This window comes from Thalassophryne amazonica, chromosome 3, assembly GCF_902500255.1.
Source record: "Thalassophryne amazonica chromosome 3, fThaAma1.1, whole genome shotgun sequence".
Lineage (NCBI taxonomy): Eukaryota > Metazoa > Chordata > Actinopteri > Batrachoidiformes > Batrachoididae > Thalassophryne > Thalassophryne amazonica.
In genome coordinates this window covers 121,676,844-121,700,344 of record NC_047105.1, presented here as the reverse complement: position 1 = coordinate 121,700,344, position 23,501 = coordinate 121,676,844, and the positions used below count along the sequence as shown (strand labels likewise).

The following is a 23,501-nucleotide window of genomic DNA, read 5'->3' as shown; positions in this document are numbered from 1 at the left end:
AAACACATTCACACCTGTAACCACACACGTATGATCAATTTAAAGTTTCCAATTCACCTAACCTGCATGTCTTTGGATGTGGGAGGAAGCAAGATCATCCAGAGAGAACCCACACAAACATGAGGACAACATGCAAACTCCACACAGAAAGGTCCCAGGTGGGAAGTGACGTCCCACGACCTTCTTACTGTGAGGCAACAGTACAAACCACTAAGCCACCGCGCTGCCCTTGTAGAACTCAACAATGTAATAATTTCACAGTAATGTAATGAAGCCCAAAAATGTATTGAAAATCCCTTAATAATTCAAAACTGTAAAACCCAATAATGTCATAAAATGCATTTCATAGTCATGTAATAATTTCTGTACACAATTACACAAACAAGAAGCTGTTACATTTTTGGGGTTAGCTTTATTTTTGCAGAACGTAATAATGTAATGATTTCCCAACAGTGTAATAACTTTGGCCACTGCTTTAATAGCATGCCAGCAGTTATTGATGGCCAAGCAGTGAAGCTGTGGAAGCAACCACTCACTGGTTTTCTCCTTTGTTACGTTGTTTTTTACGTTGTTGTTCTTACTCATCTTCTTATTTCTTCTGCCACTGGAGTCTATTGTAGCCCCTCAAATCATACTGCAAAAGGTTCAGAAATCGGGCACACTTTCTGGGATAGTCTGTCAATTCATGTCCTAGCAGGTATTAAACTTGCATGCAAATCTTGGGCATGGTGTTAAACTTCATTTGGTACTGCTGAAAACACTGGTTGAGGGCTAGTGGTAGAATTATCGCTCCTACCACTAGTTTCAGCTCTTTATAGATGTAACTTTGCCTTTGAAAGGGATGGAGAAAAATGCTTCCTGTGCTCCATTCTTAGAGTAGTTGAAACTGTGGTAGAACATCAAGGCGTGGACAAGTAGAAGATTCTGGGCCGGTTTTACCTAGGGTTTGCATGTATAAAAATGTGCTTGAATGCCATTGATCTAACATGCACCTGCATCCAGTGGATTGTTTCTTTTGAACACACAAAATAGCATGTATTGTCCATTTAGCATATTTGCCTTTATAAATGCGCAATATTGGGTTTGTCCACATGAACCTGCAATTTACAAAAGCTTTGATTAACAGATACAAACTTTAACAGTGCGCTACTATCGCTGTCCTATAACAGGAGCGTAAAATGCCTAAATTCAACAAGGAGATAGATGTATTTTAAAAAAACACTGCACTTTATTGAATCCCTCTTATCAATCGGCCAATACAAGTATGAACTGTCTGTTCCTCTGTAGACGACCCATGGTTGTAGACGTACAATCATGACATGACAAATGAAGCAGTGAGCTCTTATCATGTCCACATCTGCTGGCCCAGCATGTCCAGCCGGCCCCGCGCACATGGCCGGCCCGATACGCGTGTGCGATACGCGTGCCACATGACAGACACCGCGTCATGTAGAACAGAGCTCACGTGGGTAACATGACGTTCAGATTGCCCGCTGCGTATTATGATCTGACAGACCGTTTCACCTGGGACAGCCTGTCAATGTGCGTGGTATGCTCTTGCTTGTTGCGGCCAGTCACAACAGTGACATATGTTTTTATGAATGTCCACCTGAGGACAGCAAGCAGACACAAGCGCGTCACAGTGGACAGTTGTAAGGTCTTGTCCATCAAAACATGGTACGTGTTCCGCAGCTGTCACGACCAGGACCAGAGATCTCAACAGCTGCTGCTGTGTGTGGCCATGCCCCCTGTCTGTTCAGCGCACACACCAACGTGTCACTCTGTTTTTGTGTTATGTGATCATTATTTTTTAGTTATTTGTTATTTAATTGTCTATGTAGGTAGTGTTGTACATCTTAATATACCTGTCCTGGCTGTGGTGTCAGTGTTTTCAATGTGACACATCATGTGCACTGACCCGTCATTTGCATTAGTCAGTGACTCTCTGGTCAGCAGCTGGGAGGCAGCTCGCTGTGCTGTGCGCACACATGGTTGGCCTCGCCCCATCTGTACATACATATCAGCAGTTCATGCGAGTGCGCTCCACCCACCCCACCCCCCATGCACGCCACATGTGTTGTGGATGGGGAGGAGGGCAACACACATGCGATACACACGCACGGCACGTGTTGCATGGGAAGCCACATGTGTGTTGCTTTTTTACAATGCCACACTTGTGGGGGCACTTAGACAAATTTTTCATCCAGCTCGAAAGTGATTGTCTGCTCACTGTTTTTGTGCTAACAGCGTGAATGGCCAAACATTTCAAGTTTCAAGTGAGCGGTGTTGGATGTTCATGTGTGTCACCTGGAATTTGGCCGACACCCGCCACGAGAGGGATCAAAAGGGCTCTCACAGGGCACACTCTGTCTTTCGCTGCTGGTGTGCATGAATAGTTGTAGCAACAGGTGTACGAGGCGTTGGATGCAGCTCCGATTCTTCACGAATGGCACGCAGTTCCTCCCTTGTGCACTAGTTGGCTTCAATCATGTTATGTCTGAAGGGGGCCCTGGAGTTTGCACACACAACATGATTTATCAAGGTCAAAATTAAATTTAGCAGGTACTGATTGACTTTGTATTTTGCAACTTTGAAAGCTTGACATTAAGATATTGCACATGACAGAGTGATGTTCTATGCTGGCTCCTTGTACGCAGAATAAGGAAAACTCATTCATTGTTAGCATTGGAAAATTTGAAGATTTTATTGGTTTATCTCATGTTTATTTCTTTAAAAGTAAATGTCTCCATACATAACAGGTGGACCACAGTACATTTTGGAACAAATCCTGATAATATTAGTCATTGATTTGTCACGTTGTGTCACAAATAAACACACCTGCACACATCTTGGGGTCATTGTGGGTTGATGCACATCTGTGTGTGCTGCATATGTGTTCTGCCAGTGAGCTATGTGTATTACTGTGCACATCAATGATAAATCAATAAAATATACTGCAATTCAAGTACTGAGCTGCTTTCCATGTGTATTAGATCTGGATAAAGAGGTATCTTGCGCCTCCATCCAGTAACTTAAGTTTGCAGTTATGGCCATTAACACACTCAAAATCATCATTGCTTCATCACATTACCAACCTCGATCAATTGCACATTTACTCTTATTAATTCACCCACAAAACCATCTCCTCGCTAAAGCGTTGTTTGGATTGCCCACTCAGTTTAACACTCATTATATGGGATCTTAGTAAGTTAGGCCCTCTGTCTCTTACACTCTGCTGGTTTCTTTATCTGCATCATTTAGAAAAGTGTGATGGGTCACACAGTTTAAAAACTGAACTTGCCCTGAGGTCGCATTATTTTATGGACATGTAGTTTATGTGAGCTGGAAAAAAATACAAGAACACTATGTTTGTCATATAGTCGCACATAGGCACAGGCACACTATTTCTCTAAAGAAGGAGAATGGTGTTGTCAGTCTCCCTCGGTCTGGGATTCCATGCAAGATCTCACTTTGTGGGGTAAGGATGATTCTGAGAAAGCTCGGAACTATACAGGAGGACCTGGTCAATGACCTGAAGAGAGCTGGGACCACAGTCACAAAGATTACATTAGTAACACATGATGCTGTCATGGTTTAAAATCCTGCAGGGCAGCAAGGTCCCCCTGCTCAAGCCAGCACATGTCCAGGCCAGTTTGAAGTTCACCAATGACCTTCTGGATGATCCAGAGGAGGCATGGGAGAAGGTCATGTGGTCAGATGAGACCAAAATAGAGCTTTTTGGAATCAACTCCACTTACCATGTTTACAGGATGAGAACTACCCCAAGAAAACCATCCCAACCATGACGAATAGGGGTGGAAACATCATATTCTGGGGGTGCTCTTCTGCAAAGGGGACAGGACGACTGCACCGTATTGAAGGGAGGATGGACGGGGTCATGTATTGCGAGATTTTGGCAAACAACCTCCTTCCCTCAGTAAGAGCATTGAAGATGGGTCATGGCTGGGTCTTCCAGCATGACAATGACCCCAAACACACAGCCAGGGCAACTAAGGAGGGGCTCCGTAAGAAGCATTTCAAGGTCCTGGAGTGAAAATCTTTGGAGGGAGCTGAAACTCCAAACCTGAAAGATTTGGAGAAGATCTGTATGGAGGAGTGGACCAAAATCCCTGTTGCAGTGTGTGAAAACTTGGTCAAGAACTACAGGAAACGTCTGACCTCTGTAATGGCAGACAAATGTTTCTGTACCAGTTGTTAAGCTCTGTTTTTCTAGGGGGTCAAATACTTATTTTATGCAATAAAATGCAAATTAATTATTTAAAAATCATACAATGTGATTTTCTGGATTTTTATTTTTATTTTTTTATTCTGTCTCTCACAGTTGAAGTGTACATATGATAAAAATTACAGACCTCTCCATTCTTTGTAAGTGGGAAAACCTGCAAAACTGACAGGGGATCAAATATTTATTTTCCCCACTGTATATGGCATAAGTGATGCCATGATGAAGTCAATGAAATGTCATGAAATTGTATCAGTGTAGTCTCGCATTTATTCTGTACACTCATGGTAAGTATGCATCCAGTGTCTTTCATTGAATATTCAGTTTTGGCCTTGTTATCTTGTGTAATAAGTGGCACAGTGACCAGTGGTTTGTGCTTTTGCCTCAGTGCAAGAAGGTCCAGGGTTGTTGTTCACCAATGCAAAGTTAATTTCTTTGTGCTGTCTGCATGTTCTCACCATCTATGCATATGTTTCCTCCCACCATTAATACTGTGATCATGATTCTTTCACCACCCTTGTCCATGTCAGTGTCTTCACTTAGAGTTGATGCTTGGGCACCAGACCCTGGTTGCCTACTCCTACTCATGGTTGCTGTGTGTCTAACAATAATTACGGGCCGAGGCGGAGGATTAGCAGCAATCTTCCATTCCAGCTTATTAATTAATCAAAAACCCAGACAGAGCTTTAATTCATTTGAAAGCTTGACTCTTAGTCTTGTCCATCCAAATTGGAAGTCCCAAAAACCAGTTTTATTTGTTATCTATCGTCCACCTGGTCGTTACTGTGAGTTTCTCTGTGAATTTTCAGACCTTTTGTCTGACTTAGTGCTTAGCTCAGATAAGATAATTATAGTGGGTGATTTTAACATCCACACAGATGCTGAGAATGACAGCCTCAACACTGCATTTAACCTATTATTAGACTCAATTGGCTTTGCTCAAAATGTAAATGAGTCCACCCACCACTTTAATCATATCTTAGATCTTGTTCTGACTTATGGTATGGAAATTGAAGACTTAACAGTATTCCCTGAAAACTCTCTTCTGTCTGATCATTTCTTAATAACATTTACATTTACTCTGATGGACTACCCAGCAGTGGGGAATAAGTTTCATTACACTAGAAGTCTTTCAGAAAGCACTGTAACTAGGTTTAAGCATATGATTCCTTCTTTATGTTCTCTAATGCCATATACCAACACAGGGCAGAGTAGCTACCTAAACTCTGTAAGTGAGATAGAGTATCTCGTCAATAGTTTTTACATCCTCATTGAAGACAGCTTTGGATGCTGTAGCTCCTCTGAAAAAGAGAGCTTTAAATCAGAAGTGCCTGACTCCGTGGTATAACTCACAAACTCGCAGCTTAAAGCAGATAACCCGTAAGTTGGAGAGGAAATGGCGTCTCACTAATTTAGAAGATCTTCACTTAGCCTGGAAAAACAGTCTGTTGCTCTATAAAAAAAGCCCTCCGTAAAGCTAGGACATCTTACTACTCATCACTAATTGAAGAAAATAAGAACAACCCCAGGTTTCTTTTCAGCACTGTAGCCAGGCTGACAAAGAGTCAGAGCTCTATTGAGCCGGATATTCCTTTAAGTTTAACTAGTTATTAACTTATTAGTTGGCTATGTACCACAGGCTTTTAAGGTGGCAGTAATTAAACCATTACTTAAAAAGCCATCACTTGACCCAGCTATCTTAGCTAATTATAGGCCAATCTCCAACCTTCCTTTTCTCTCAAAAATTCTTGAAATGGTAGTTGTAAAACAGCTAACTGATCATCTGCAGAGGAATGGTCTATTTGAAGAGTTTCAGTCAGGTTTTAGAATTCATCATAGTACAGAAACAGCATTAGTGAAGGTTACAAATTATCTTCTTATGGCTCTCAGACAGTGAACTCATCTCTGTGCTTGTTCTGTTAGACCTCAGTGCTGCTTTTGATACTGTTGACCATAAAATTTTATTACAGAGATTAGAGCATGCCATAGGTATTAAAGGCACTGCGCTGCGGTGGTTTGATTCATATTTATCTAATAGATTACAATTTGTTCATGTAAATGGGGAATCTTCTTCACACACTAAGGTTAATTATGGAGTTCCACAAGGTTCTGTGCTAGGACCAATTTTATTCACTTTATACATGCTTCCCTTAGGCAGTATTATTAGATGGCATTGCTTAAATTTTCATTGTTACGCAGATGATACCCAGCTTTATCTATCCATGAAGCCAGAGGACACACACCAATTAGCTAAACTGCAGGATTGTCTTACAGACATAAAGACATGGATGACCTCTAATTTCCTGCTTTTAAACTCAGATAAAACTGAAGTTATTGTACTTGGCCCCACAAATCTTAGAAACATGGTGTCTAACCAGATCCTTACTCTGGATGGCATTACCCTGACCTCTAGTAATACTGTGAGAAATCTTAGAGTCATTTTTGATCAGGATATGTCATTCAATGCGCATATTAAACAAATATGTAGGACTGCTTTTTTGCATTTACGCAATATCTCTAAAATTAGAAAGGTCTTGTCTCAGAGTGATGCTGAAAAACTAATTCATGCATTTATTTCCTCTAGGCTGGACTATTGTAATTCATTATTATCAGGTTGTCCTAAAAGTTCCCTGAAAAGCCTTCAGTTAATTCAAAATGCTGCAGCTAGAGTACTAACGGGGACTAGAAGGAAAGAGCATATCTCACCCATATTGGCCTCTCTTCATTGGCTTCCTGTTAATTCTAGAATAGAATTTAAAATTCTTCTTCTTACTTATAAGGTTTTGAATAATCAGGTCCCATCTTATCTTAGGGACCTCATAGTACCATATCACCCCAATAGGGCGCTTCGCTCTCAGACTGCAGGCTTACTTGTAGTACCTAGGGTTTGTAAGAGTAGAATGGGAGGCAGAGCCTTCAGCTTTCAGGCTCCTCTCCTGTGGAACCAGCTCCCAATTCAGATCAGGGAGACAGACACCCTCTCTACTTTTAAGATTAGGCTTAAAACTTTCCTTTTTGCTAAAGCTTATAGTTAGGGCTGGATCAGGTGACCCTGAACCATCCCTTAGTTATGCTGCTATAGACTTAGACTGCTGGGGGGTTCCCATGATGCACTGAGTGTTTCTTTCTCCTTTTGCTCTGTATGCACCACTCTGCATTTAATCATTAGTGATTGATCTCTGCTCCCTTCCACAGCATGTCTTTTTCCTGGTTCTCTCCCTCAGCCCCAACCAGTCCCAGTAGAAGACTGCCCCTCCCTGAGCCTGGTTCTGCTGGAGGTTTCTTCCTGTTAAAAGGGAGTTTTTCCTTCCCGCTGTCGCCAAGTGCTTGCTCACAGGGGGTCGTTTTGACCGTTGGGGTTTTTACGTAATTATTGTATGGCCTTGCCTTACAATATAAAGCGCCTTGGGGCAACTGTTTGTTGTGATTTGGCGCTATATAAATAAAATTGATTGATTGATTGAATTAGGATGGGTTACTCTCAGTACAGAGAATATAGCCACTCTGCTTTGTGTCCACCCGATCTTGATGGATCTCAGAAGTAGGTCCTTTTTTGTACTTGGATGGGTGATCTCATAGAAAGACCAGTGGCTGTGTGTGTTCCTGCATGTAAAACTTGAAGCTGTGTCAGACGGGGCATCCACTGAATATCGATCTTTACTGAATCTGCTATGTTGAGCACGTGGTCTGCTCTGTGTCAGCCTGATCCTGTCAGATCTCAGAAGCTAAGCAGAGCAGGATCTGGTTAGTACTTGGATGGGAGACCTCTTTGGAGTACCAGCAGCTGTGTGTGTTTCTCCAGGTAAAACTGGAGTTGCGTCAGGAAGGGCATCCGGCGTAAAACTTGTTCCAAATACCAATGCGGATCTGGCTGTATCCGCTATGGTGACCCCAAACAAAACCGGGAGCAGCCGAATGAAAAACAACAACTGAATCTGCTATGTTGACCCTGTATGAAGGGGTAGCTGAAAGACAAACAAATATTCATAGAGAAAAATTAAGGGTTTAGATCAGGGGTCACCAACCCTGTTCCTGAAGAGCACCTGACCTGCATGTTTTCCACATCTACCTACTCAAGTCACACATGATATTTTTAAAAGTGGTACTCCCAGCTCTTGACTGACTGAGCACACCTGATAGAGTTAATGGCATGGGAGTGGAACCCTCCAGGAACAGGGTTGGTGACACTGCCATGCGTGTGCAGTCCAATTACTACCCAAACGCTGGGTGGAATGCAAGCAAGTGGAGGGGCATGGCAGAGTGAGTGCGGTGGGCCGCTATCTTTTGAAGACAATGAGCATGATATCCAACCTATGAACTGTAAATATGTAAACCAGGGTTCTCTGATGATCGCATAAATGCAGTGCATGTAAACGCATGTATTCAGAGTATTACGGCCATCAGAACACCGACATGCACACCCACAACCGCTATTACCGCTGCAGCCACCGATAATAGCCACCAGTCTGCGGTGTATCACAGTAAACCTATATTCAGGGTACCCTGAACGTCATATATCAGTACAAATACTGGATAAAATACAAAATCCAGTGAGGAGGTAAGGCAGGTCCTGACAGTAAAGTATTACACAGCAGCCCCACCCCCTCCCCCCGGTTGCATGCACTCTCCCTCTCTCTCTCTCACTCTCTCTTACTCTCTCCAGGAAATCAGCTCTGTAGCAGACAGCAAGGCATCCCACTCTCTGTCTGGACAGCGTAGGGCAGCGATCCAATGATCTAGCTTCAAGCATGAGCAGCACAGCAATCAGATGATCCAGCCTCACACACAAGCAGTGCAGTGAACAGATGATATGCCTTTCCTCTCTCCAGGAAATTAGGTCCATGAGATGACCACACTGCAGTTCACGCGTGTGCCCTGGCAATCAGTTAATACTTCACATGATGGACTGTCTGGACTTTGCAATCATGTGTTACGTGCCCTGGTGCACAGCGGGGTGTCCTGCTATCCAGCTGGATGGTGCACGTTGCACCACTGGGCGGTGCATCATACATTTTGTGGTGGACAAGGTGTTTGCCATCGGCCCTTGGCTGATGTAGCCATCTCACGGCACAACCACGATGACAGAGATGTCATCACAGGCTGCAGCCTGGTTGGTGTTCGTTGTGCACTGTGAGATGCATCTGGAGTCATTCCAAAGGTGAGTTTTTATTAATACTGTAATGGCTTGGCAGAACAGTCGCACCGTCATTCCTTCTACAGCGTCAGATGGTGTACATGTGTACTCTGAGCTACGTTACATCCAGACGCTCGCAGATGACACAGCCATTGTTGGATGTATATGAGATGACAGAGAGGAGGACTACAGGAGCCTAGTGAAGGACTTTGCTGCCTGGTGCCACAAAAAACATCTACAGCTCAACATCTCAAAGACAAAGCAGCTGGTCATTTGACTTTGGGAAGTCAGAACCAAGTCCGCACACAGTTCTGGTCGAGGAAGCTGAGGTGGAGGCTGTGGATTCCTACAAGTGGCTGGACAGCAAAGTGGACTGGACAACCCACATCAACCATCTGTACAGGAAGGGACAGAGCTGGCTGTACCTTTTGAGGAGGCTGCGGTCATTTAACATCTGCAGGAAACTCCTATGGATGTTCTACCAGTCTGTAGTAAACAGCGTCCTCTTTTACACTGTGGTGTGATGGTGGAGCAGCACATCCAAGAAGGACACATCCAGGCTAGACAAACTGATCAGGCGGGCTGGCTCTGTGGTTGGCATGAAGCTGGATTCTCTGTTGATGGTGTCAGAGAAGAGAATACCGGACAAACTGCTGGACATTATGGACAACGCCAGTTACCCCCTGAACACAGTCATCAGCAACCAAAGGAGCCTCTTCAGCCACAGACTGCTCCTTCCCAATATTGTCTTTCTGTCTGGAACGTCTCTAACTGCAAAATTACACTGATATGTTGTTGGATTTACAGTTGAATTCCACCAGTTTCCAGCGGCATCCTCATTGGATCAGTCTCAAACTACATCCGAAGAAATTCCTCACATATATCTTGATATCTGAAAAAAACAAAAAACAAAACTGAATTCAGATTAGCCATTGCAGAATTACAGTCAAATGATTTTGTGGCACTGTTTAATGGGACACCCTGATCATTGTTGTCTATCATTCTGCATTGACCAAATGTTAGAGATATGTCCATGTGTTGCATATCAAAATGTTCAGAAGAATCATGGCTTTCATAATATGTGGCACATATTTGTCAAGAACAAATAATTTACCTTTCAACCCAAAAATGTTTTTGAAAATTCTTCACATCTTATGTGAAAATATGCCTTTATTCATATGGATGAACTGTTTTGGTGCTAGAAATGGGTTTACCAACATCTTGAAGTCACACAAGTATTGTAATATATGAAAAAATGTTTTAAAACAATGTATAAATAAATTACAAAAAAAATAAAAAAAAATGTGCAGGATATTGTAACAGCCAAACTGTCAATATCACAGTCACATTCAAAATTGTATAAATAATAAATCTTATTAACAAATTTAATACAATTAAAAAATAACAGTGATGAAAGTGGCACTTGGAAAAAAAACTTGAAATTGTTTTGCATGACGTTGGGGCTCGTGGCAGGAGGGAGGTATGGGAAAAATATTGCATAAAATTTGCAATTAATAAGCTAAATGAGAGCTATTTCTCAGTGCCATTTTCTTGCTCATTTTAGTCATAAAAAGCATATTTTCCCATATTGGCAAGATGACGGAACTATAATACACAGTTTGTCACATGGATTAGAATATGATGTTATTACTATTCCATAAAAAAAACATGTGCATTGGACTGTTACTGTGCTATCTCTACATTTATCTAAACATTTGACTTCAGCAATTTCTGATTTATAACAACTGATAGTCTCCTAACATGAACAAAAATTTAATTTATACAAGTAAAGCTGCACTTACTGTTCATTAAGTTAACAATATCATTTTTAGTTCTCAGAAACACTGATTTGGGGTTCAGTTTGATTCTTATTCTCTTATATGAATGGGAAATGCAAAAACATGGATTTTTCCATCCATTGTTGACATCAGTGATCAAAAATATTGATCATACTTTCCTCCCATTGGATATTTCACACCCATGTAACAGAAGAACCATAAAATGCAGATTTAGCAGGCTAACATTTCATGTTTGCATGGATACAGTTCTTCTCAAAAACAGATTTTGAAAGATGATATAGAAATCAAAGACTTACCGGGAGTGTTAGTTTTTCTGTTTAAAGGATGATTTAAAAAGTTGGGTCACTGTTTTGATCACAGTCGCGGAGTTCACAGTAAAATCTGTAAAAGCGCCTCTCATTTGTGTGGACAAGCGGCAGAATGTAAAATTTATCCTTCCGTTCCGGATCCGGATGTTAAAACGTGAGACTTAATATGTGTGTGTATGTATGTGGTGTCTCAGAGCTGTTTTTTAAACAATTTTACGAATACGAACATCATGAAATCAGACCACAGACTAGGTTTGATGCTTGCCAGGAAAACAAAAATAACTGGGAAACATTTGCCACTAGTCACATGACACAACCAGCCAATGGGAAGCCAGCATAGTGAACTGCTTTTTTCCCAAGCCTTGTGATTGGCTGCCAGGTCCAGTAAACATCAAAATGGCTGAGAGGAACAACTCTGACAACATTTTGCTTCAATCAGTGCTTTATTTTGCTGGAAATTTCCACAGTTTCCCCCAAAAGCTGGAATTCAGTAAATTTCTGCAAAGGTTATATCACTGATATTGATATTAGTACCCTAAAAAAATCATTCACCAATTCCAGCTAGATGTGTGCTGCCTTCACTCTGTCCACAAATGTCCACAAATATCCTTCAGTGAATAAAAAGTCTTCCCCCCAACAACTTTACTTTGTCTGCAGGACTCAAAAGCATTATCAGGCTGACCGGACTGTTTTTTTTTTTTTTTTTTAGCATTTATGTGTGTTTCACAGCAGTGTGAATCCTCACAAGAGTGAGGCAGGCAGAGGACATATACACAGACCCATATGACCTTGTCTGGCTTCTAGGATTGGCTGTGAATGAAAGATCACCTTCAACGGGGACTGAAACAGGAAGTGATACAAAGAAAATAGTCAAATTAAGTTTCTTTGACATTCTGTTGCTGATTTATTAATAGAAACATGACAAATAAAATGATGAGTTGGACACAAAGTAAAGAGTTAAAAATATATATAAGGATCACTGCATTTTGTTTTTATTTACATTTTCCATATTACCTCAGCTTTGATGTATGATTGACATTCACTGCATACCTTTCTTGAACATCCCTCCTTCTCTCTCTCTTTTTCTTTCATGACTAAGTTCATACAAAATCCTTTCTGATGCCTTGTGCATGCCTTTAAAAAAGTTTCATTTCACACACTAAAAACCTCACCTGATTCTAATCCGTCACCAATCCAGCATCCACTAGCTATCCAGCAGGTGGCAGACACATATATGGGATACTACAAAGGCAAAACAAAATAGTTTGTTTCTGGTGCGCCAGATTTCACCAGTTGTGAAAGTATTTGTCCAAATGATGTATTCTTTTAATTTGGTGATGTACAGGAACACATTTGTCGTATTTTCAGTTATAGTGTTCATAATCTGGAAACTGGACTCATTCATTCATCCACCTGTACATTCACTGCCTATTATAACCCTGTCATAGCCAGAATCATGCAGAATGGCGTGAGAATTATGAATTGGCATCAACCGTGCAACCATGCAAAAACAAATCCCATGTGATAATCCAACCATCGCGGTGTCCAGAGTTGTGTTGTGCTGCTAGTGAGTGTGCCAAAACACACAATAAAAAATCTAATTAAAGTTCCCTGGAAAGGCTGCGTCTGACACATGGGACAGCATGGCCCACTGCCAGCAGTATCCAGCAGCTGGAAATGGCACACACATGCACCTGTGTGTGCACATGTACACCAAGCGCACACGCGTGCACACATAGCTGCTGCTCATTAAGTCATTGGGAACACCCACACCTAGCGATCACACCATCAGTCCAGCACCTCCGCTCTACACATACATGCACACGCATGTGAGGTCAGTGGCGCTATGAAGGGGAGGACAAGCGCAGATGTCATTGCATGACTGAGTGAGTGACCGCACCATGCCGGCTTTGACACATATGGCGTGAGTCAGGTCCATATGTTGGTTGTACTCTGATGTCTAGTACTGGCAGGGATTGTGCAAAGGGAGGAACACAGTGCTTCTTCCCATTCTGGTCCCGTGTTTGCCATCCAGACATTTGGACATCGGGCAGTCTTCAGCACCTTTTATGGCTGTCTGACAGCAGTCTATGTCATCTGCCTGTTGTCTACATGCACTTTGGATGACATCAGTAATCTGGATGCATCCTGACACTGCTGACCACGCCTCTTTTCCTCCCGACTTTGTCGGATTATGGCAATATTTGCAGTGTGCTGGTTCCTGCACATTCTTGCTATGTGTGACGGGGCTTTTAAAGTTAAATGGTTGGCTTTTTCCAAAAAATGCAGGAATAAATTAATCGTCTTCCTTTTCTTCTTCTTGTCAGTTCTTCGTAATTTTATAATCACATATTTATCCAACGTTTATTTTCATGATTTTTATTGTTGAGCAGAACCAAGAATTTCCAAATTTCATAGATGGTTGACCAGTAAACCGGACAAAATCCTGTTCATTTTCTCATTAGTGTTTGATGTGAGAATCACTGACCGTAAAGTCACCTGGGAGAATTTGCTCCCCAGCTCACCCTCTGGTGAGTGGCAGATTGTGCACCTGCCTGCTTCAGAAAGCCACCAAAAAGCTGTGGTGTCACTATTTGTGTGTGTGTGTGTGTGTGTGTGTGTGTGTGTGTGTGTGTGTGTGTGTGTGTGTGTGTGTGTGTGTGTGTGTGTGTGTGTGTGTGTGTGTGTGTGTGTGTGTGTGTGTGTGTGTGTGTGTGCTGCCACTGAGAAAGAGTTTCACATTCTTCATTCAGTTTGAACAACTTCAAACGAAGAGGGAGGCAGCCAGAAAGTGGTGACTGCAGTTGTGAACAAAACACCCAGTGTGACTCGCTGCTGTGCAGCTCCATGCCTCTGCTGTCTGCCTTCTACACACTTAATAAAGCCTGTGTCATGCTTTGTGACTGCTGAGGTCATTTGCTTTGAGAAAATATTTAACCAAGTCCCACATTATTTCTTCCAGCAGGCCACATTGTCAGAGTACACTTCAACGCAGCAGACTGTATTAATTTTGTCTGTGTCAAAATGACACCAAATGTCAGAACAAATCGGACTGAAGAGGATGATGTACTAAAAAGAGAGAGGAACCACAGAGACATTATGTGTGTCTCTTTGTCTCAGTATGTCTGTACTGTGACTGTCAGTCTTACTGGCAATCACTATAAGACAGACATACTGATGATCTTCAACATATATTGAGAAGCAAACAAAGAAAGACAGACAAAACAAACAAATACAGAGACAAAAAAGAGGCACACTGAGGGACAGAAACAGGGAGACACACAGGAAGAGTTTATGGAATTGTGAAGTCATGGGACAGAGGTGTTTGGCGATGCTGCTACCTTTGCAGGACAATGAAAGTCCAGGTCATAAGGGTCCTTTTGCTTTCTGTCTTACTGTAAGGTTGTGAGACTTGGGCTTAAACTAGTGATTTGAGGCAACAACTGGATGTGTTTGCCTCTAGGTCTCTTTGCAGGATCCTTGTGTACCACTGGAATGATTGTCAAATCAAAATTCATTTTGGGATGCAAAGATGAGATACAAAAGATACAATGTTTCATTAGTGAAGGAACATCACCTACAACATTGTGGCCATGTGGTAGAGGTGGGCGATACCAGGATTTTTGGTATTGATCCGATACCAAGTAAATACAGGACCAGTATCGCCAATATCGATACAGATACCAATACTTTTTTCATATTTAAGCTTCATAGATCAAAAGGATCCAAAAGACATAGAATAGAATTTCACCAAACATTGTACGTGACAACAAAATACTTTATTATCACAATCAACATTTTTGTTAAAAAAAAAATCACTCAACACAACTTAAAACAAAATCTCCTGAGGTAGAGGGCTGACAAACCACAATGCAAGGGTGCGCTGCTCCGTGTTGTGTCATACAGCGCAGCGCTGCTTACAGACAGAGAGTAGACTTTGATGAATCTGCTTGCCCAACAGTCAGTGTGTGCAGGAGAGAAAAAAACACTTGAGTATCGATCTTTTTCCCCGTGGATCGTTCAATATCAATACCAGCATTGGTATCGATATTATCAATATTAGGATCGATCCACCCACCTCTACCATGTGGCATGTATCTCTGTGCATGATCCAGCCAAAAGGAGCTTCATCGCTGAAGAATCTTTTGGAAAATGCCAATCAGACATTCACATGTTCACATGTCAGCTGGCAGTCACAGACTGTTGGCTGCTTTTAATAGGTAGGGATAGACCAATTGTCTGCCTCAGTGGTTGCCATCCAAGACCCAATGCATTGATGTAGCAATGCATCGGCACATGCTACTTGACCTGACGAGACTTGATATTTTGGGAATGTTGAAGCAAACAGGTCACTGCGGTCAGAGCCACTGCCTGTAATCAACTTCAGTGGTTAAATATTGAGAAAGGTTAAAGGTCAAGGTACTTTGCAATAAAAATACACTTCCTCACATATTTTTTCATTGAGGATGTCCTGCATGAGTTAGTTTAACATGAATAAGCTATTTCCCAGAAGCTACCACATTGCTGTTATCCAGTGCCATGGTCTTGATCCAGTGGCAAGGGGGAAGCACAGGGTTGACTGAAAGTCTCTTCCATCTGAAGCCATTAGCCTTTCAGTTTAGAGTTCTTCAACTTCCTTGGGGGACAGACCGTTGACTCCTTTGTGCAATTATGTAACTTTCATTATGTTACCGCAGGTAAGTAATAATGATGGTGATTGACAAGATGAGTACCCTCACATAGTCTGGCTGCTGAGTCGACAATGTTGCACTGGGTATGGCCAGCACCATACCCAAGTGACTACTAGTAACCATACGTATGTGAGTACATGGGTGAAATGTGTAGAGTTGTCACCAGAATCCTCATGAGATGGCTCTGCAACAAAAGACATTACTACTCTACCTGTCACGTATAATGCAAAAAGCCAAACTTGTTTCAATGCACTTTTGATTTTTCAAGATCATGGCATTGCAATAATGAAAGATCAAGTCCTTTTAGGGCCAAAGATCAGAGTCACGGCCAGCCATATTTTCTGGGGTGGGCCAAGGGGTGCAGGGATTTATGCAGGATGGCATTTATTATGAACACACACAAACTCACACACTTGACTTACTTAATTAAAACCAAAATATAAAATAAAGGCTAATGACCACCTATAATTTGTCATCAGAGTAGTAATGAAATCAACCTTTTTAATGCAAAATGCTCTTACCTTTGCCTCACATACAGTAGTGTTCAGAATAATAGTAGTGCTATGTGACTAAAAAGATTAATCCAGGTTTTGAGTATATTTCTTATTGTTACATGGTAAACAAGGTACCAGTAGATTCAGTAGATTCTCACAAATCCAACAAGACCAAGCATGCATGATACGCACACTCTTAAGGTTATGAAATTGGGCTATTAGCAAAAAAATAAAAAAAAATAGAAAAGGGGGTGTTCACAATAATAGTAGTGTAGCATTCAGTCAGTGAGTTCGTCAGTTTTGTGGAACAAACAGGTGTGAATCAGGTATCCCCTATTTAAGGATGAAGCCAGCACCTGTTGAACATGCTTTTCTTTTTGAAAGCCTGAGGAAAATGGAACATTCAAGACATTGTTCAGAAGAACAACGTAGTTTGATTAAAAAGTTGATTGGAGAGGGGAAAACCTATACGCAGGTGCAAAAAATTATAGGCTGTTCATCTACAATGATCTCCAATGCTTTAAAATGGACAAAAAAAAAAAAGACGCGTGGAAGAAAACCTGGATTAATCTTTTTTGTCACATAGCACTACTATTATTCTGAACACTACTGTAATAGTGACTTTTGGAATCCTGTCAGGCTGCTATTCTGGAGCTCCAGGCTATGGCAAAGAGTCAAAGTAGCAGTAAACAGACGCCTGCCCATACCATAACCCCACCGCCACCATGGGCCACTCGATCCACAACATTGACATCAGAAAACCGCTCACCCACACGACGCCACACACGCTGTCTGCCATCTGCCCTGCACAGTGTGAACCGGGATTCATCCGTGAAGAGAACACCTCTCCAACGTGCCAAACGCCAGCAAATGTGAGCATTTGCCCACTCAAGTCGGTTACGACGACGAACTGGAGTCAGGTCGAGACCCCGATGAGGACGACGAGCATGCAGATGAGCTTCCCTGAGACGGTTTCTGACAGTTTGTGCAGAAATTCTTTGGTTATGCAAACCGATTGTTTCAGCAGCTGTCCGAGTGGCTGGTCTCAGACGATCTTGGAGGTGAACATGCTGGATGTGGAGGTCCTGGGCTGGTGTGGTTAACGTGGTCTGCAGTTGTGAGGCTGGTTGGATGTACTGCCAAATTCTCTGAAACGCCTTTGGAGACGGCTTATGGTAGAGAAATGAACATTCAATACATGAGCAACAGCTCTGGTTGACATTCCTGCTGTCAGCATGCCAAGTGCACGCTCCCTCAAATCTTGCGACATCTGTGGCATTGTGCTGTGTGATAAAACTGCACCTTTCAGAGTGGCCTTTTATTGTGTCTAAGGCACACCTGTGCACTAATCATGGTGTCTAATCAGCATCTTGATATGGCACACCTGTGAGGTGGGATGGATTATCTCAGCAAAGGAGAAGTGCTCACTATCACAGATTTAGACTGGTTTGTGAACAATATTTGAGGGAAATGGTGATATTGTGTATGTGGAAAACGTTTTAGATCTTTGAGTTCATCTCATACAAAATGGGAGTAAAACCAAAAGTGTTGCGTTTATATTTTTGTTGAGTGTATATAACTGACAAGTTTCTCACGAAAGAAGTTAATCTAAATGGCACCTCTGACTTTGGCAGAAGGCAAATCATAGTTTAAAACAATGGGGTGTCACCTGGGGTAACAAATTAGGTTTCAGGCGGCCACCCCATGGACCCACCCATGTCAAAGGTACACTGAAAAAAAATGCTACTTTGGAGCAACTTAAAAAAAAAAATTGATGTAATTTGTTACAGCTAATTTTTTTAGTTTCTCACAATGTATATTTATGATTTTGTAAAGTGATTCCAGCAGATTTAAACTGGAAACCACAATTTTCCATTAGACCAAAGTAAATAAGTACTTTGAATGAAGTGCACTGTGTTTCACTTTTTTCAGTGTATAGTTTTCTGGTTACTTTGCTTTGGAAAATCTGCAGTTGCTCTTTAAAGTATTGGAATAACATTTTGGTGGATTATTTGCATGTTACACTGTGACATCAACACTGCATACTTACCTTTTAGTGTAGAATTCTATTCTGATGAGCTGGAGTGAGTGACTGTAGTAGTGTTGCAACTAACCTTGCACATAATCTGTTTTTCCAATATGGGGAGCCTCACTGATTTTTGGCAACACTTTTATGGTTTATCCTCTTATTTACATCAATACAGAAATAGGTAGATTTTTTTTTTTTTTTTTTTTTTTTGTAGTGTGCCATTTAGGTTTAATTAGAAGATGAATGAACTTTGTGGCTGAATGGCTTTTGTGAAATGACAAGCTGGGAAAATTGAAATTGTCATCAAGATGCATGAATGTGGGACAGCGGCAGGAACACAAAAAGATCAAAGAAAAAAGAGGTATAAAGAAAAAGAGGGTGCTGTGGCAACAGACGTGTGTTTGTGTGTTCGAGGATGAACCCAGCTCCAGGCCCACTGAGGCTTCCTGGCACCTCGCTTGGAGCAGATGCATTTGTGAACATGAGCGTGCATGTGTGCAGACAGAAAGTGTCACGCAGTCTGACTTCCTCCATTTGGAAGTAGCCAAATGCTCAGGATTGGTCACAAGGATCCAAAGCATAAAATTCTTCCCTTCTTTAAACACAGGAGTCTCTTGACACAAAGCGTGATGAGCAGAGCACGCCATCAGCAAGGTCAAGCAAATCTACATGCTGTCGGGATGAATGAGGAAGTTTCTCACTCACAACCTGTGTAATTAAGCTGTTGGAGAGGTCAAATGAGAGAGCCGCGCTCCCAGTCAGAGAGAAGACATTGCTTTTTCACTGTTCTGTTCAGAGAGGATCATTGATGTGATTTCAAACAGCAGAGACTATAAAGGATGAGTATATAATCCTGGAGTAGAAATCTTAGCAGACAGAGAGATTTTGTTTGGACTTGTGCCGTCTCTTCTGGCTGACAAGCTGCAGATAACGTACATCTGCATTTGAGGCCGTCTGCAGCTGATGCTGAACAGCAACACAAGAAAGTTTACAGATTCAATTCAGTTTATTTATACAGCACTCAATCACAACAGTCTCCCCAGGGTGCTTCACAAGAGCAAGGTCTAACCTTACCCACCACCTGAAAAAGCACATTGGCAACAGTCATGAAGAAGAACTCCCTCACATGTTTTTTTGATTACATGAAGAAACCTTAAGCAGACCAGACTCAGTGGGATAACATCTGCTTTTGCCATACTAAAAACAGCAAATGAAATGAAAGGCTTCTAAGGGCTGATGGATACCCTGTGTGCTCTACACAACATGCCATACAGTAATTCTACAAGTAAATATACATATGTCTGTCATGGTGTTTTTAATTATGTATGATTTTTTCATATGACTTCTTTGTGACTTTATATTGACGTCATTCATACCCATCAATTTCAAATATTTTGCAGATCAGTGTATGCTTGAGATCATTCATTTAGGCTTCTGGGTTGTTGAGATATTCAAAACTGATGTTTTTTCTACCATGTTTTCCTTGACCTTGCCTTTTGACCAAATTATAGTGTGAACCCAATATATTTCATGCTTTTTTTCTGTCCTGAAAAACTTTCCAAAAAAGTTGGGGCAGGATCAATTTTGAGCTAGTAATGAGGTAAAAATAAATTAATTATGTTATTTCAACAGGTGATGTCAAGAGGTGATTGTTATAATGATTTGGTACAAAGTCAGTATCACAAAAATCTTCGTCTTTGAGTCAGGTGGAATTTCAGCACATTAAGGGCAAGGATGCAAGCCACAGCTGAACACTCATGATCTCTGATCCCCCAGAGGGTACTACATCAGGAACTATCATTCATCAATAGCTGATATAACCGCATGGGCAAGGGATCACTTTGAGAAACATTTGTCAATCTATACCATATCTGAAATGCCACTTAAAACTTCACATTGCAAAAATCAAATTATTTTATTAACCTTGTCTAGAAAAGGCATTGACTTATCTGGGCTTGTAGGTATCTGTGTTGGACGGTCACACAGTGGAAATGTGTACTGTGGTCAGATGTATCATCATTCCAGATCTTTTGTTGGAAGAAATAAATGTGGTGTGCTCTGGACCAAAGAAGAAAAGGACCACCCAGTCTCTAAACAGCTTCAAGTCCAAAGTCCAGGGATAAATCTTTTTGAAAAGACACTTAAAGTGTAGGTGACATGATAAGTAATGTTTTTTTGGAGTATTTAAGACTAAAATTAAACAACAGTTTGAAATGTATCCTTTCCTGGTGCACAGTTACTGAAGAGATAAATATGTGTAAAACCAATATGTGTAAAACCAGGAACTTCCTGGTGAGTCCCAACATTGGAGAAGGAGGAAGTGATATCAGTGCCAGGACCATTATCTCAATAGTCACAATAATTTATGGATTAATTTATTGATTTTTACAGGCTATTGACAGCCCAGTTTCCACCGAGTGGTTCAGGTCGGTGCTGCACGATTTTTATACATGTCAGAATGGTTCATTCTCGCCGGCAGAATCCTTTTGATTGGCAGGTGGAACACTTATATTGACGAGTGCGCACGCACGGTGTCTGCAGCTTCTTCATTCGACACGGAGGCAAAACTGAGTAATTTACACATTATTTTATTTTATTTTATTCTTTTGTGGATCATGGGATAATTTTGTCGCATGCAGACTGAGACATTATGAGCACATGAGGGACTGCGAGTCTTTTAACTTGCAGCGCAAAGCACCCGCGGTGGAACAAGAGGATCCATTCGGAATCTTCCCTGACTGGGGGATACTTAGGGGTTCCCAGGCCAGTGTGGAGATATAATCTCTCCATCTGGTCCTGGGTCTTCCCAGCTGGGCATGCCTGGAACACCTCCCTAGGGAGGCACCCAGGTGACATCCTTATGAGATGCCCAAACCACCTCAGCTGCCTTTCACTGTGAAGGAGCAGTGGCTCTACTCTGAGCTCCTCATGAAGAAACCCATTTCAGCCCCTTGTACCTGCGATCCAGTTCTTTCAGTCATGACCCAACTCGCATAACCATAGGTGAGAGTAGGAAGGAAGACTGACCAGTAGATCGAGAGCTTTGACTTTTGGCTCAGCGTCATTTTTACCTTAATTTTACCTTAATAAAGACAGCAGCACAGTGACAGTCACTGGAACATGTGAGAGCGTACATGTACTGTGTGAGAGTCCAACCTAGATGACAGTGAGACCAGAGATGTCACGTCACTTCTGAACAAGGTTGCATAGGAAAGTTTTAAATGCCATTTTTTTTATCTAGCACTGTATTGCTGTGCTTGATAAAGTAATCTCTTTCCCATGTGGCCATATCAGGTGTTGATGAATGATGGTTTTTGATGTAGTGTTGTCTGAGGGATCAGAGATTATGGGTGCTCACTTTAGGTTTGTGCCCTTGCCCTTCATTCACTGAAATTCCTCCAGATTCTTTGAATCTTTTAATGATATTACTACAGAGGGAGAAATATGCAAATCATTTCCTATTTTTCTTTGAGGAACATTGTTTTAAAACATTTTATTTTGTCACACATATGTTGACCAAATGGAGATCCTATGCCCATCTTTGGTCCTGATGGAGAGGTACCGGTGTTGGGCTGGCAGAAGCAAAATGGAAGAGTGCACAACACCGAGTTAAAGTGGGCGCCTTGCATGGCAGCAGCCTCACATCGGGGTGAATGTGAGGCATTGATGTGTAAAGCACTTTGAGCGTCTGATGCAGATGGAAATGTGCTATATAAATGCAGTCCATTTACCATTTAAATGCAGTCCATTTAATTTTCACTTCACAAGCTGTCCCCTCCTCAGGTGATGAGTGAGGAGGATAGAAAGAGGAGCACAATATATAGCAGAATGTTGCACCTGTGCACATGGAGACAAAAGACCAAAAGAGCAGCTGACAAGTTAACAAAAGACAGGCGGAGCAATGATCGAAAGCTATTACAGGGACAAAGAGGCTTATTACACAAATGTAAGGGAATGGTAAACTGCCTAGTGGACAAAGGGTATGTAAAGCAGTAGCAAAATGTCGTACTTTTGCAAAAAGCTGGACTCATCTGTTTGCAGTCTGGGCCTGCAGTGGAGAAGACATCTCCAAGTTGGGCCAGACGTGCACCAGCAGGACGATTTTGGCCATGACTCTTTTCACTCACCCTCGTCAACCAAACTGGACTTTATGTATGTAATACACAGGGTGCATCACAGAAAACTCCATCAGGGTGTGTCTGTGTGTGTCTGATGATGTTGCATAATGTGTCATCCTGTACACACAGCAGATGCATGCACATTATGTAGCAGACACATCCTCCATCCTCTTTGGCCTAAAAAAAAGGAAAAAAGAAAGCACCATGGTTCAGCATCAAGGACAGCTCATGTGGGAATGATGGCAAAAAAAAATAAGTCTTAGAAATTTTTGTCACATTCACACAGCCATCTTACAACCATTGTGCATATGGTATGCATCAGTGCCTTTTGCAAAAGAGTCTGCGTGGTTGGATGTGATATGTTGCTCTTTTTATGACATATTGTTTTTTTATGATATGCTGGCTTTCTTAATGATTTGGTGCTGAAGAGATGATGCTAAAATGAAGTTTTATTGTGTCCACAATGACAATAAAGTTCTATTCTATTCTATTTATAGATGTGACTGTAACTTTTATTCTTTCCACAAAGTCCGACTGCATTCTTAAGGGGTCTTTGACAGAGAATGATAGTAACGCTTTAAAATTGCAGACAGTCTTATCTCTGTGTGACTAGCGCTTAAGCTGTCCATTGGATCATGACAACTATGCAGAGAGGTTGAAGGTGCAGTATTGCACCATCCTTATC

At 41.6% G+C, this 23,501-nt stretch overlaps 1 protein-coding gene across 2 annotated transcripts in view; it reads left to right on the top strand.

Moving 5' to 3' along the window:
• cdk18 (cyclin dependent kinase 18) overlaps positions 1–23,501 on the top strand; it is a 170,890-nt gene that overhangs the window by 29,378 nt on the left and 118,011 nt on the right. The window contains exon 1 of one of the 2 annotated variants that reach the window (XM_034167398.1): positions 13,910–13,913. The exons of the other annotated variant lie outside the window; for it this stretch is intronic. The gene's annotated coding sequence lies outside the window, so the exon portion shown is untranslated. Of the gene's footprint in view, positions 1–13,909; positions 13,914–23,501 lie in introns of those variants that run through there. 2 annotated transcript variants of the gene reach the window in all.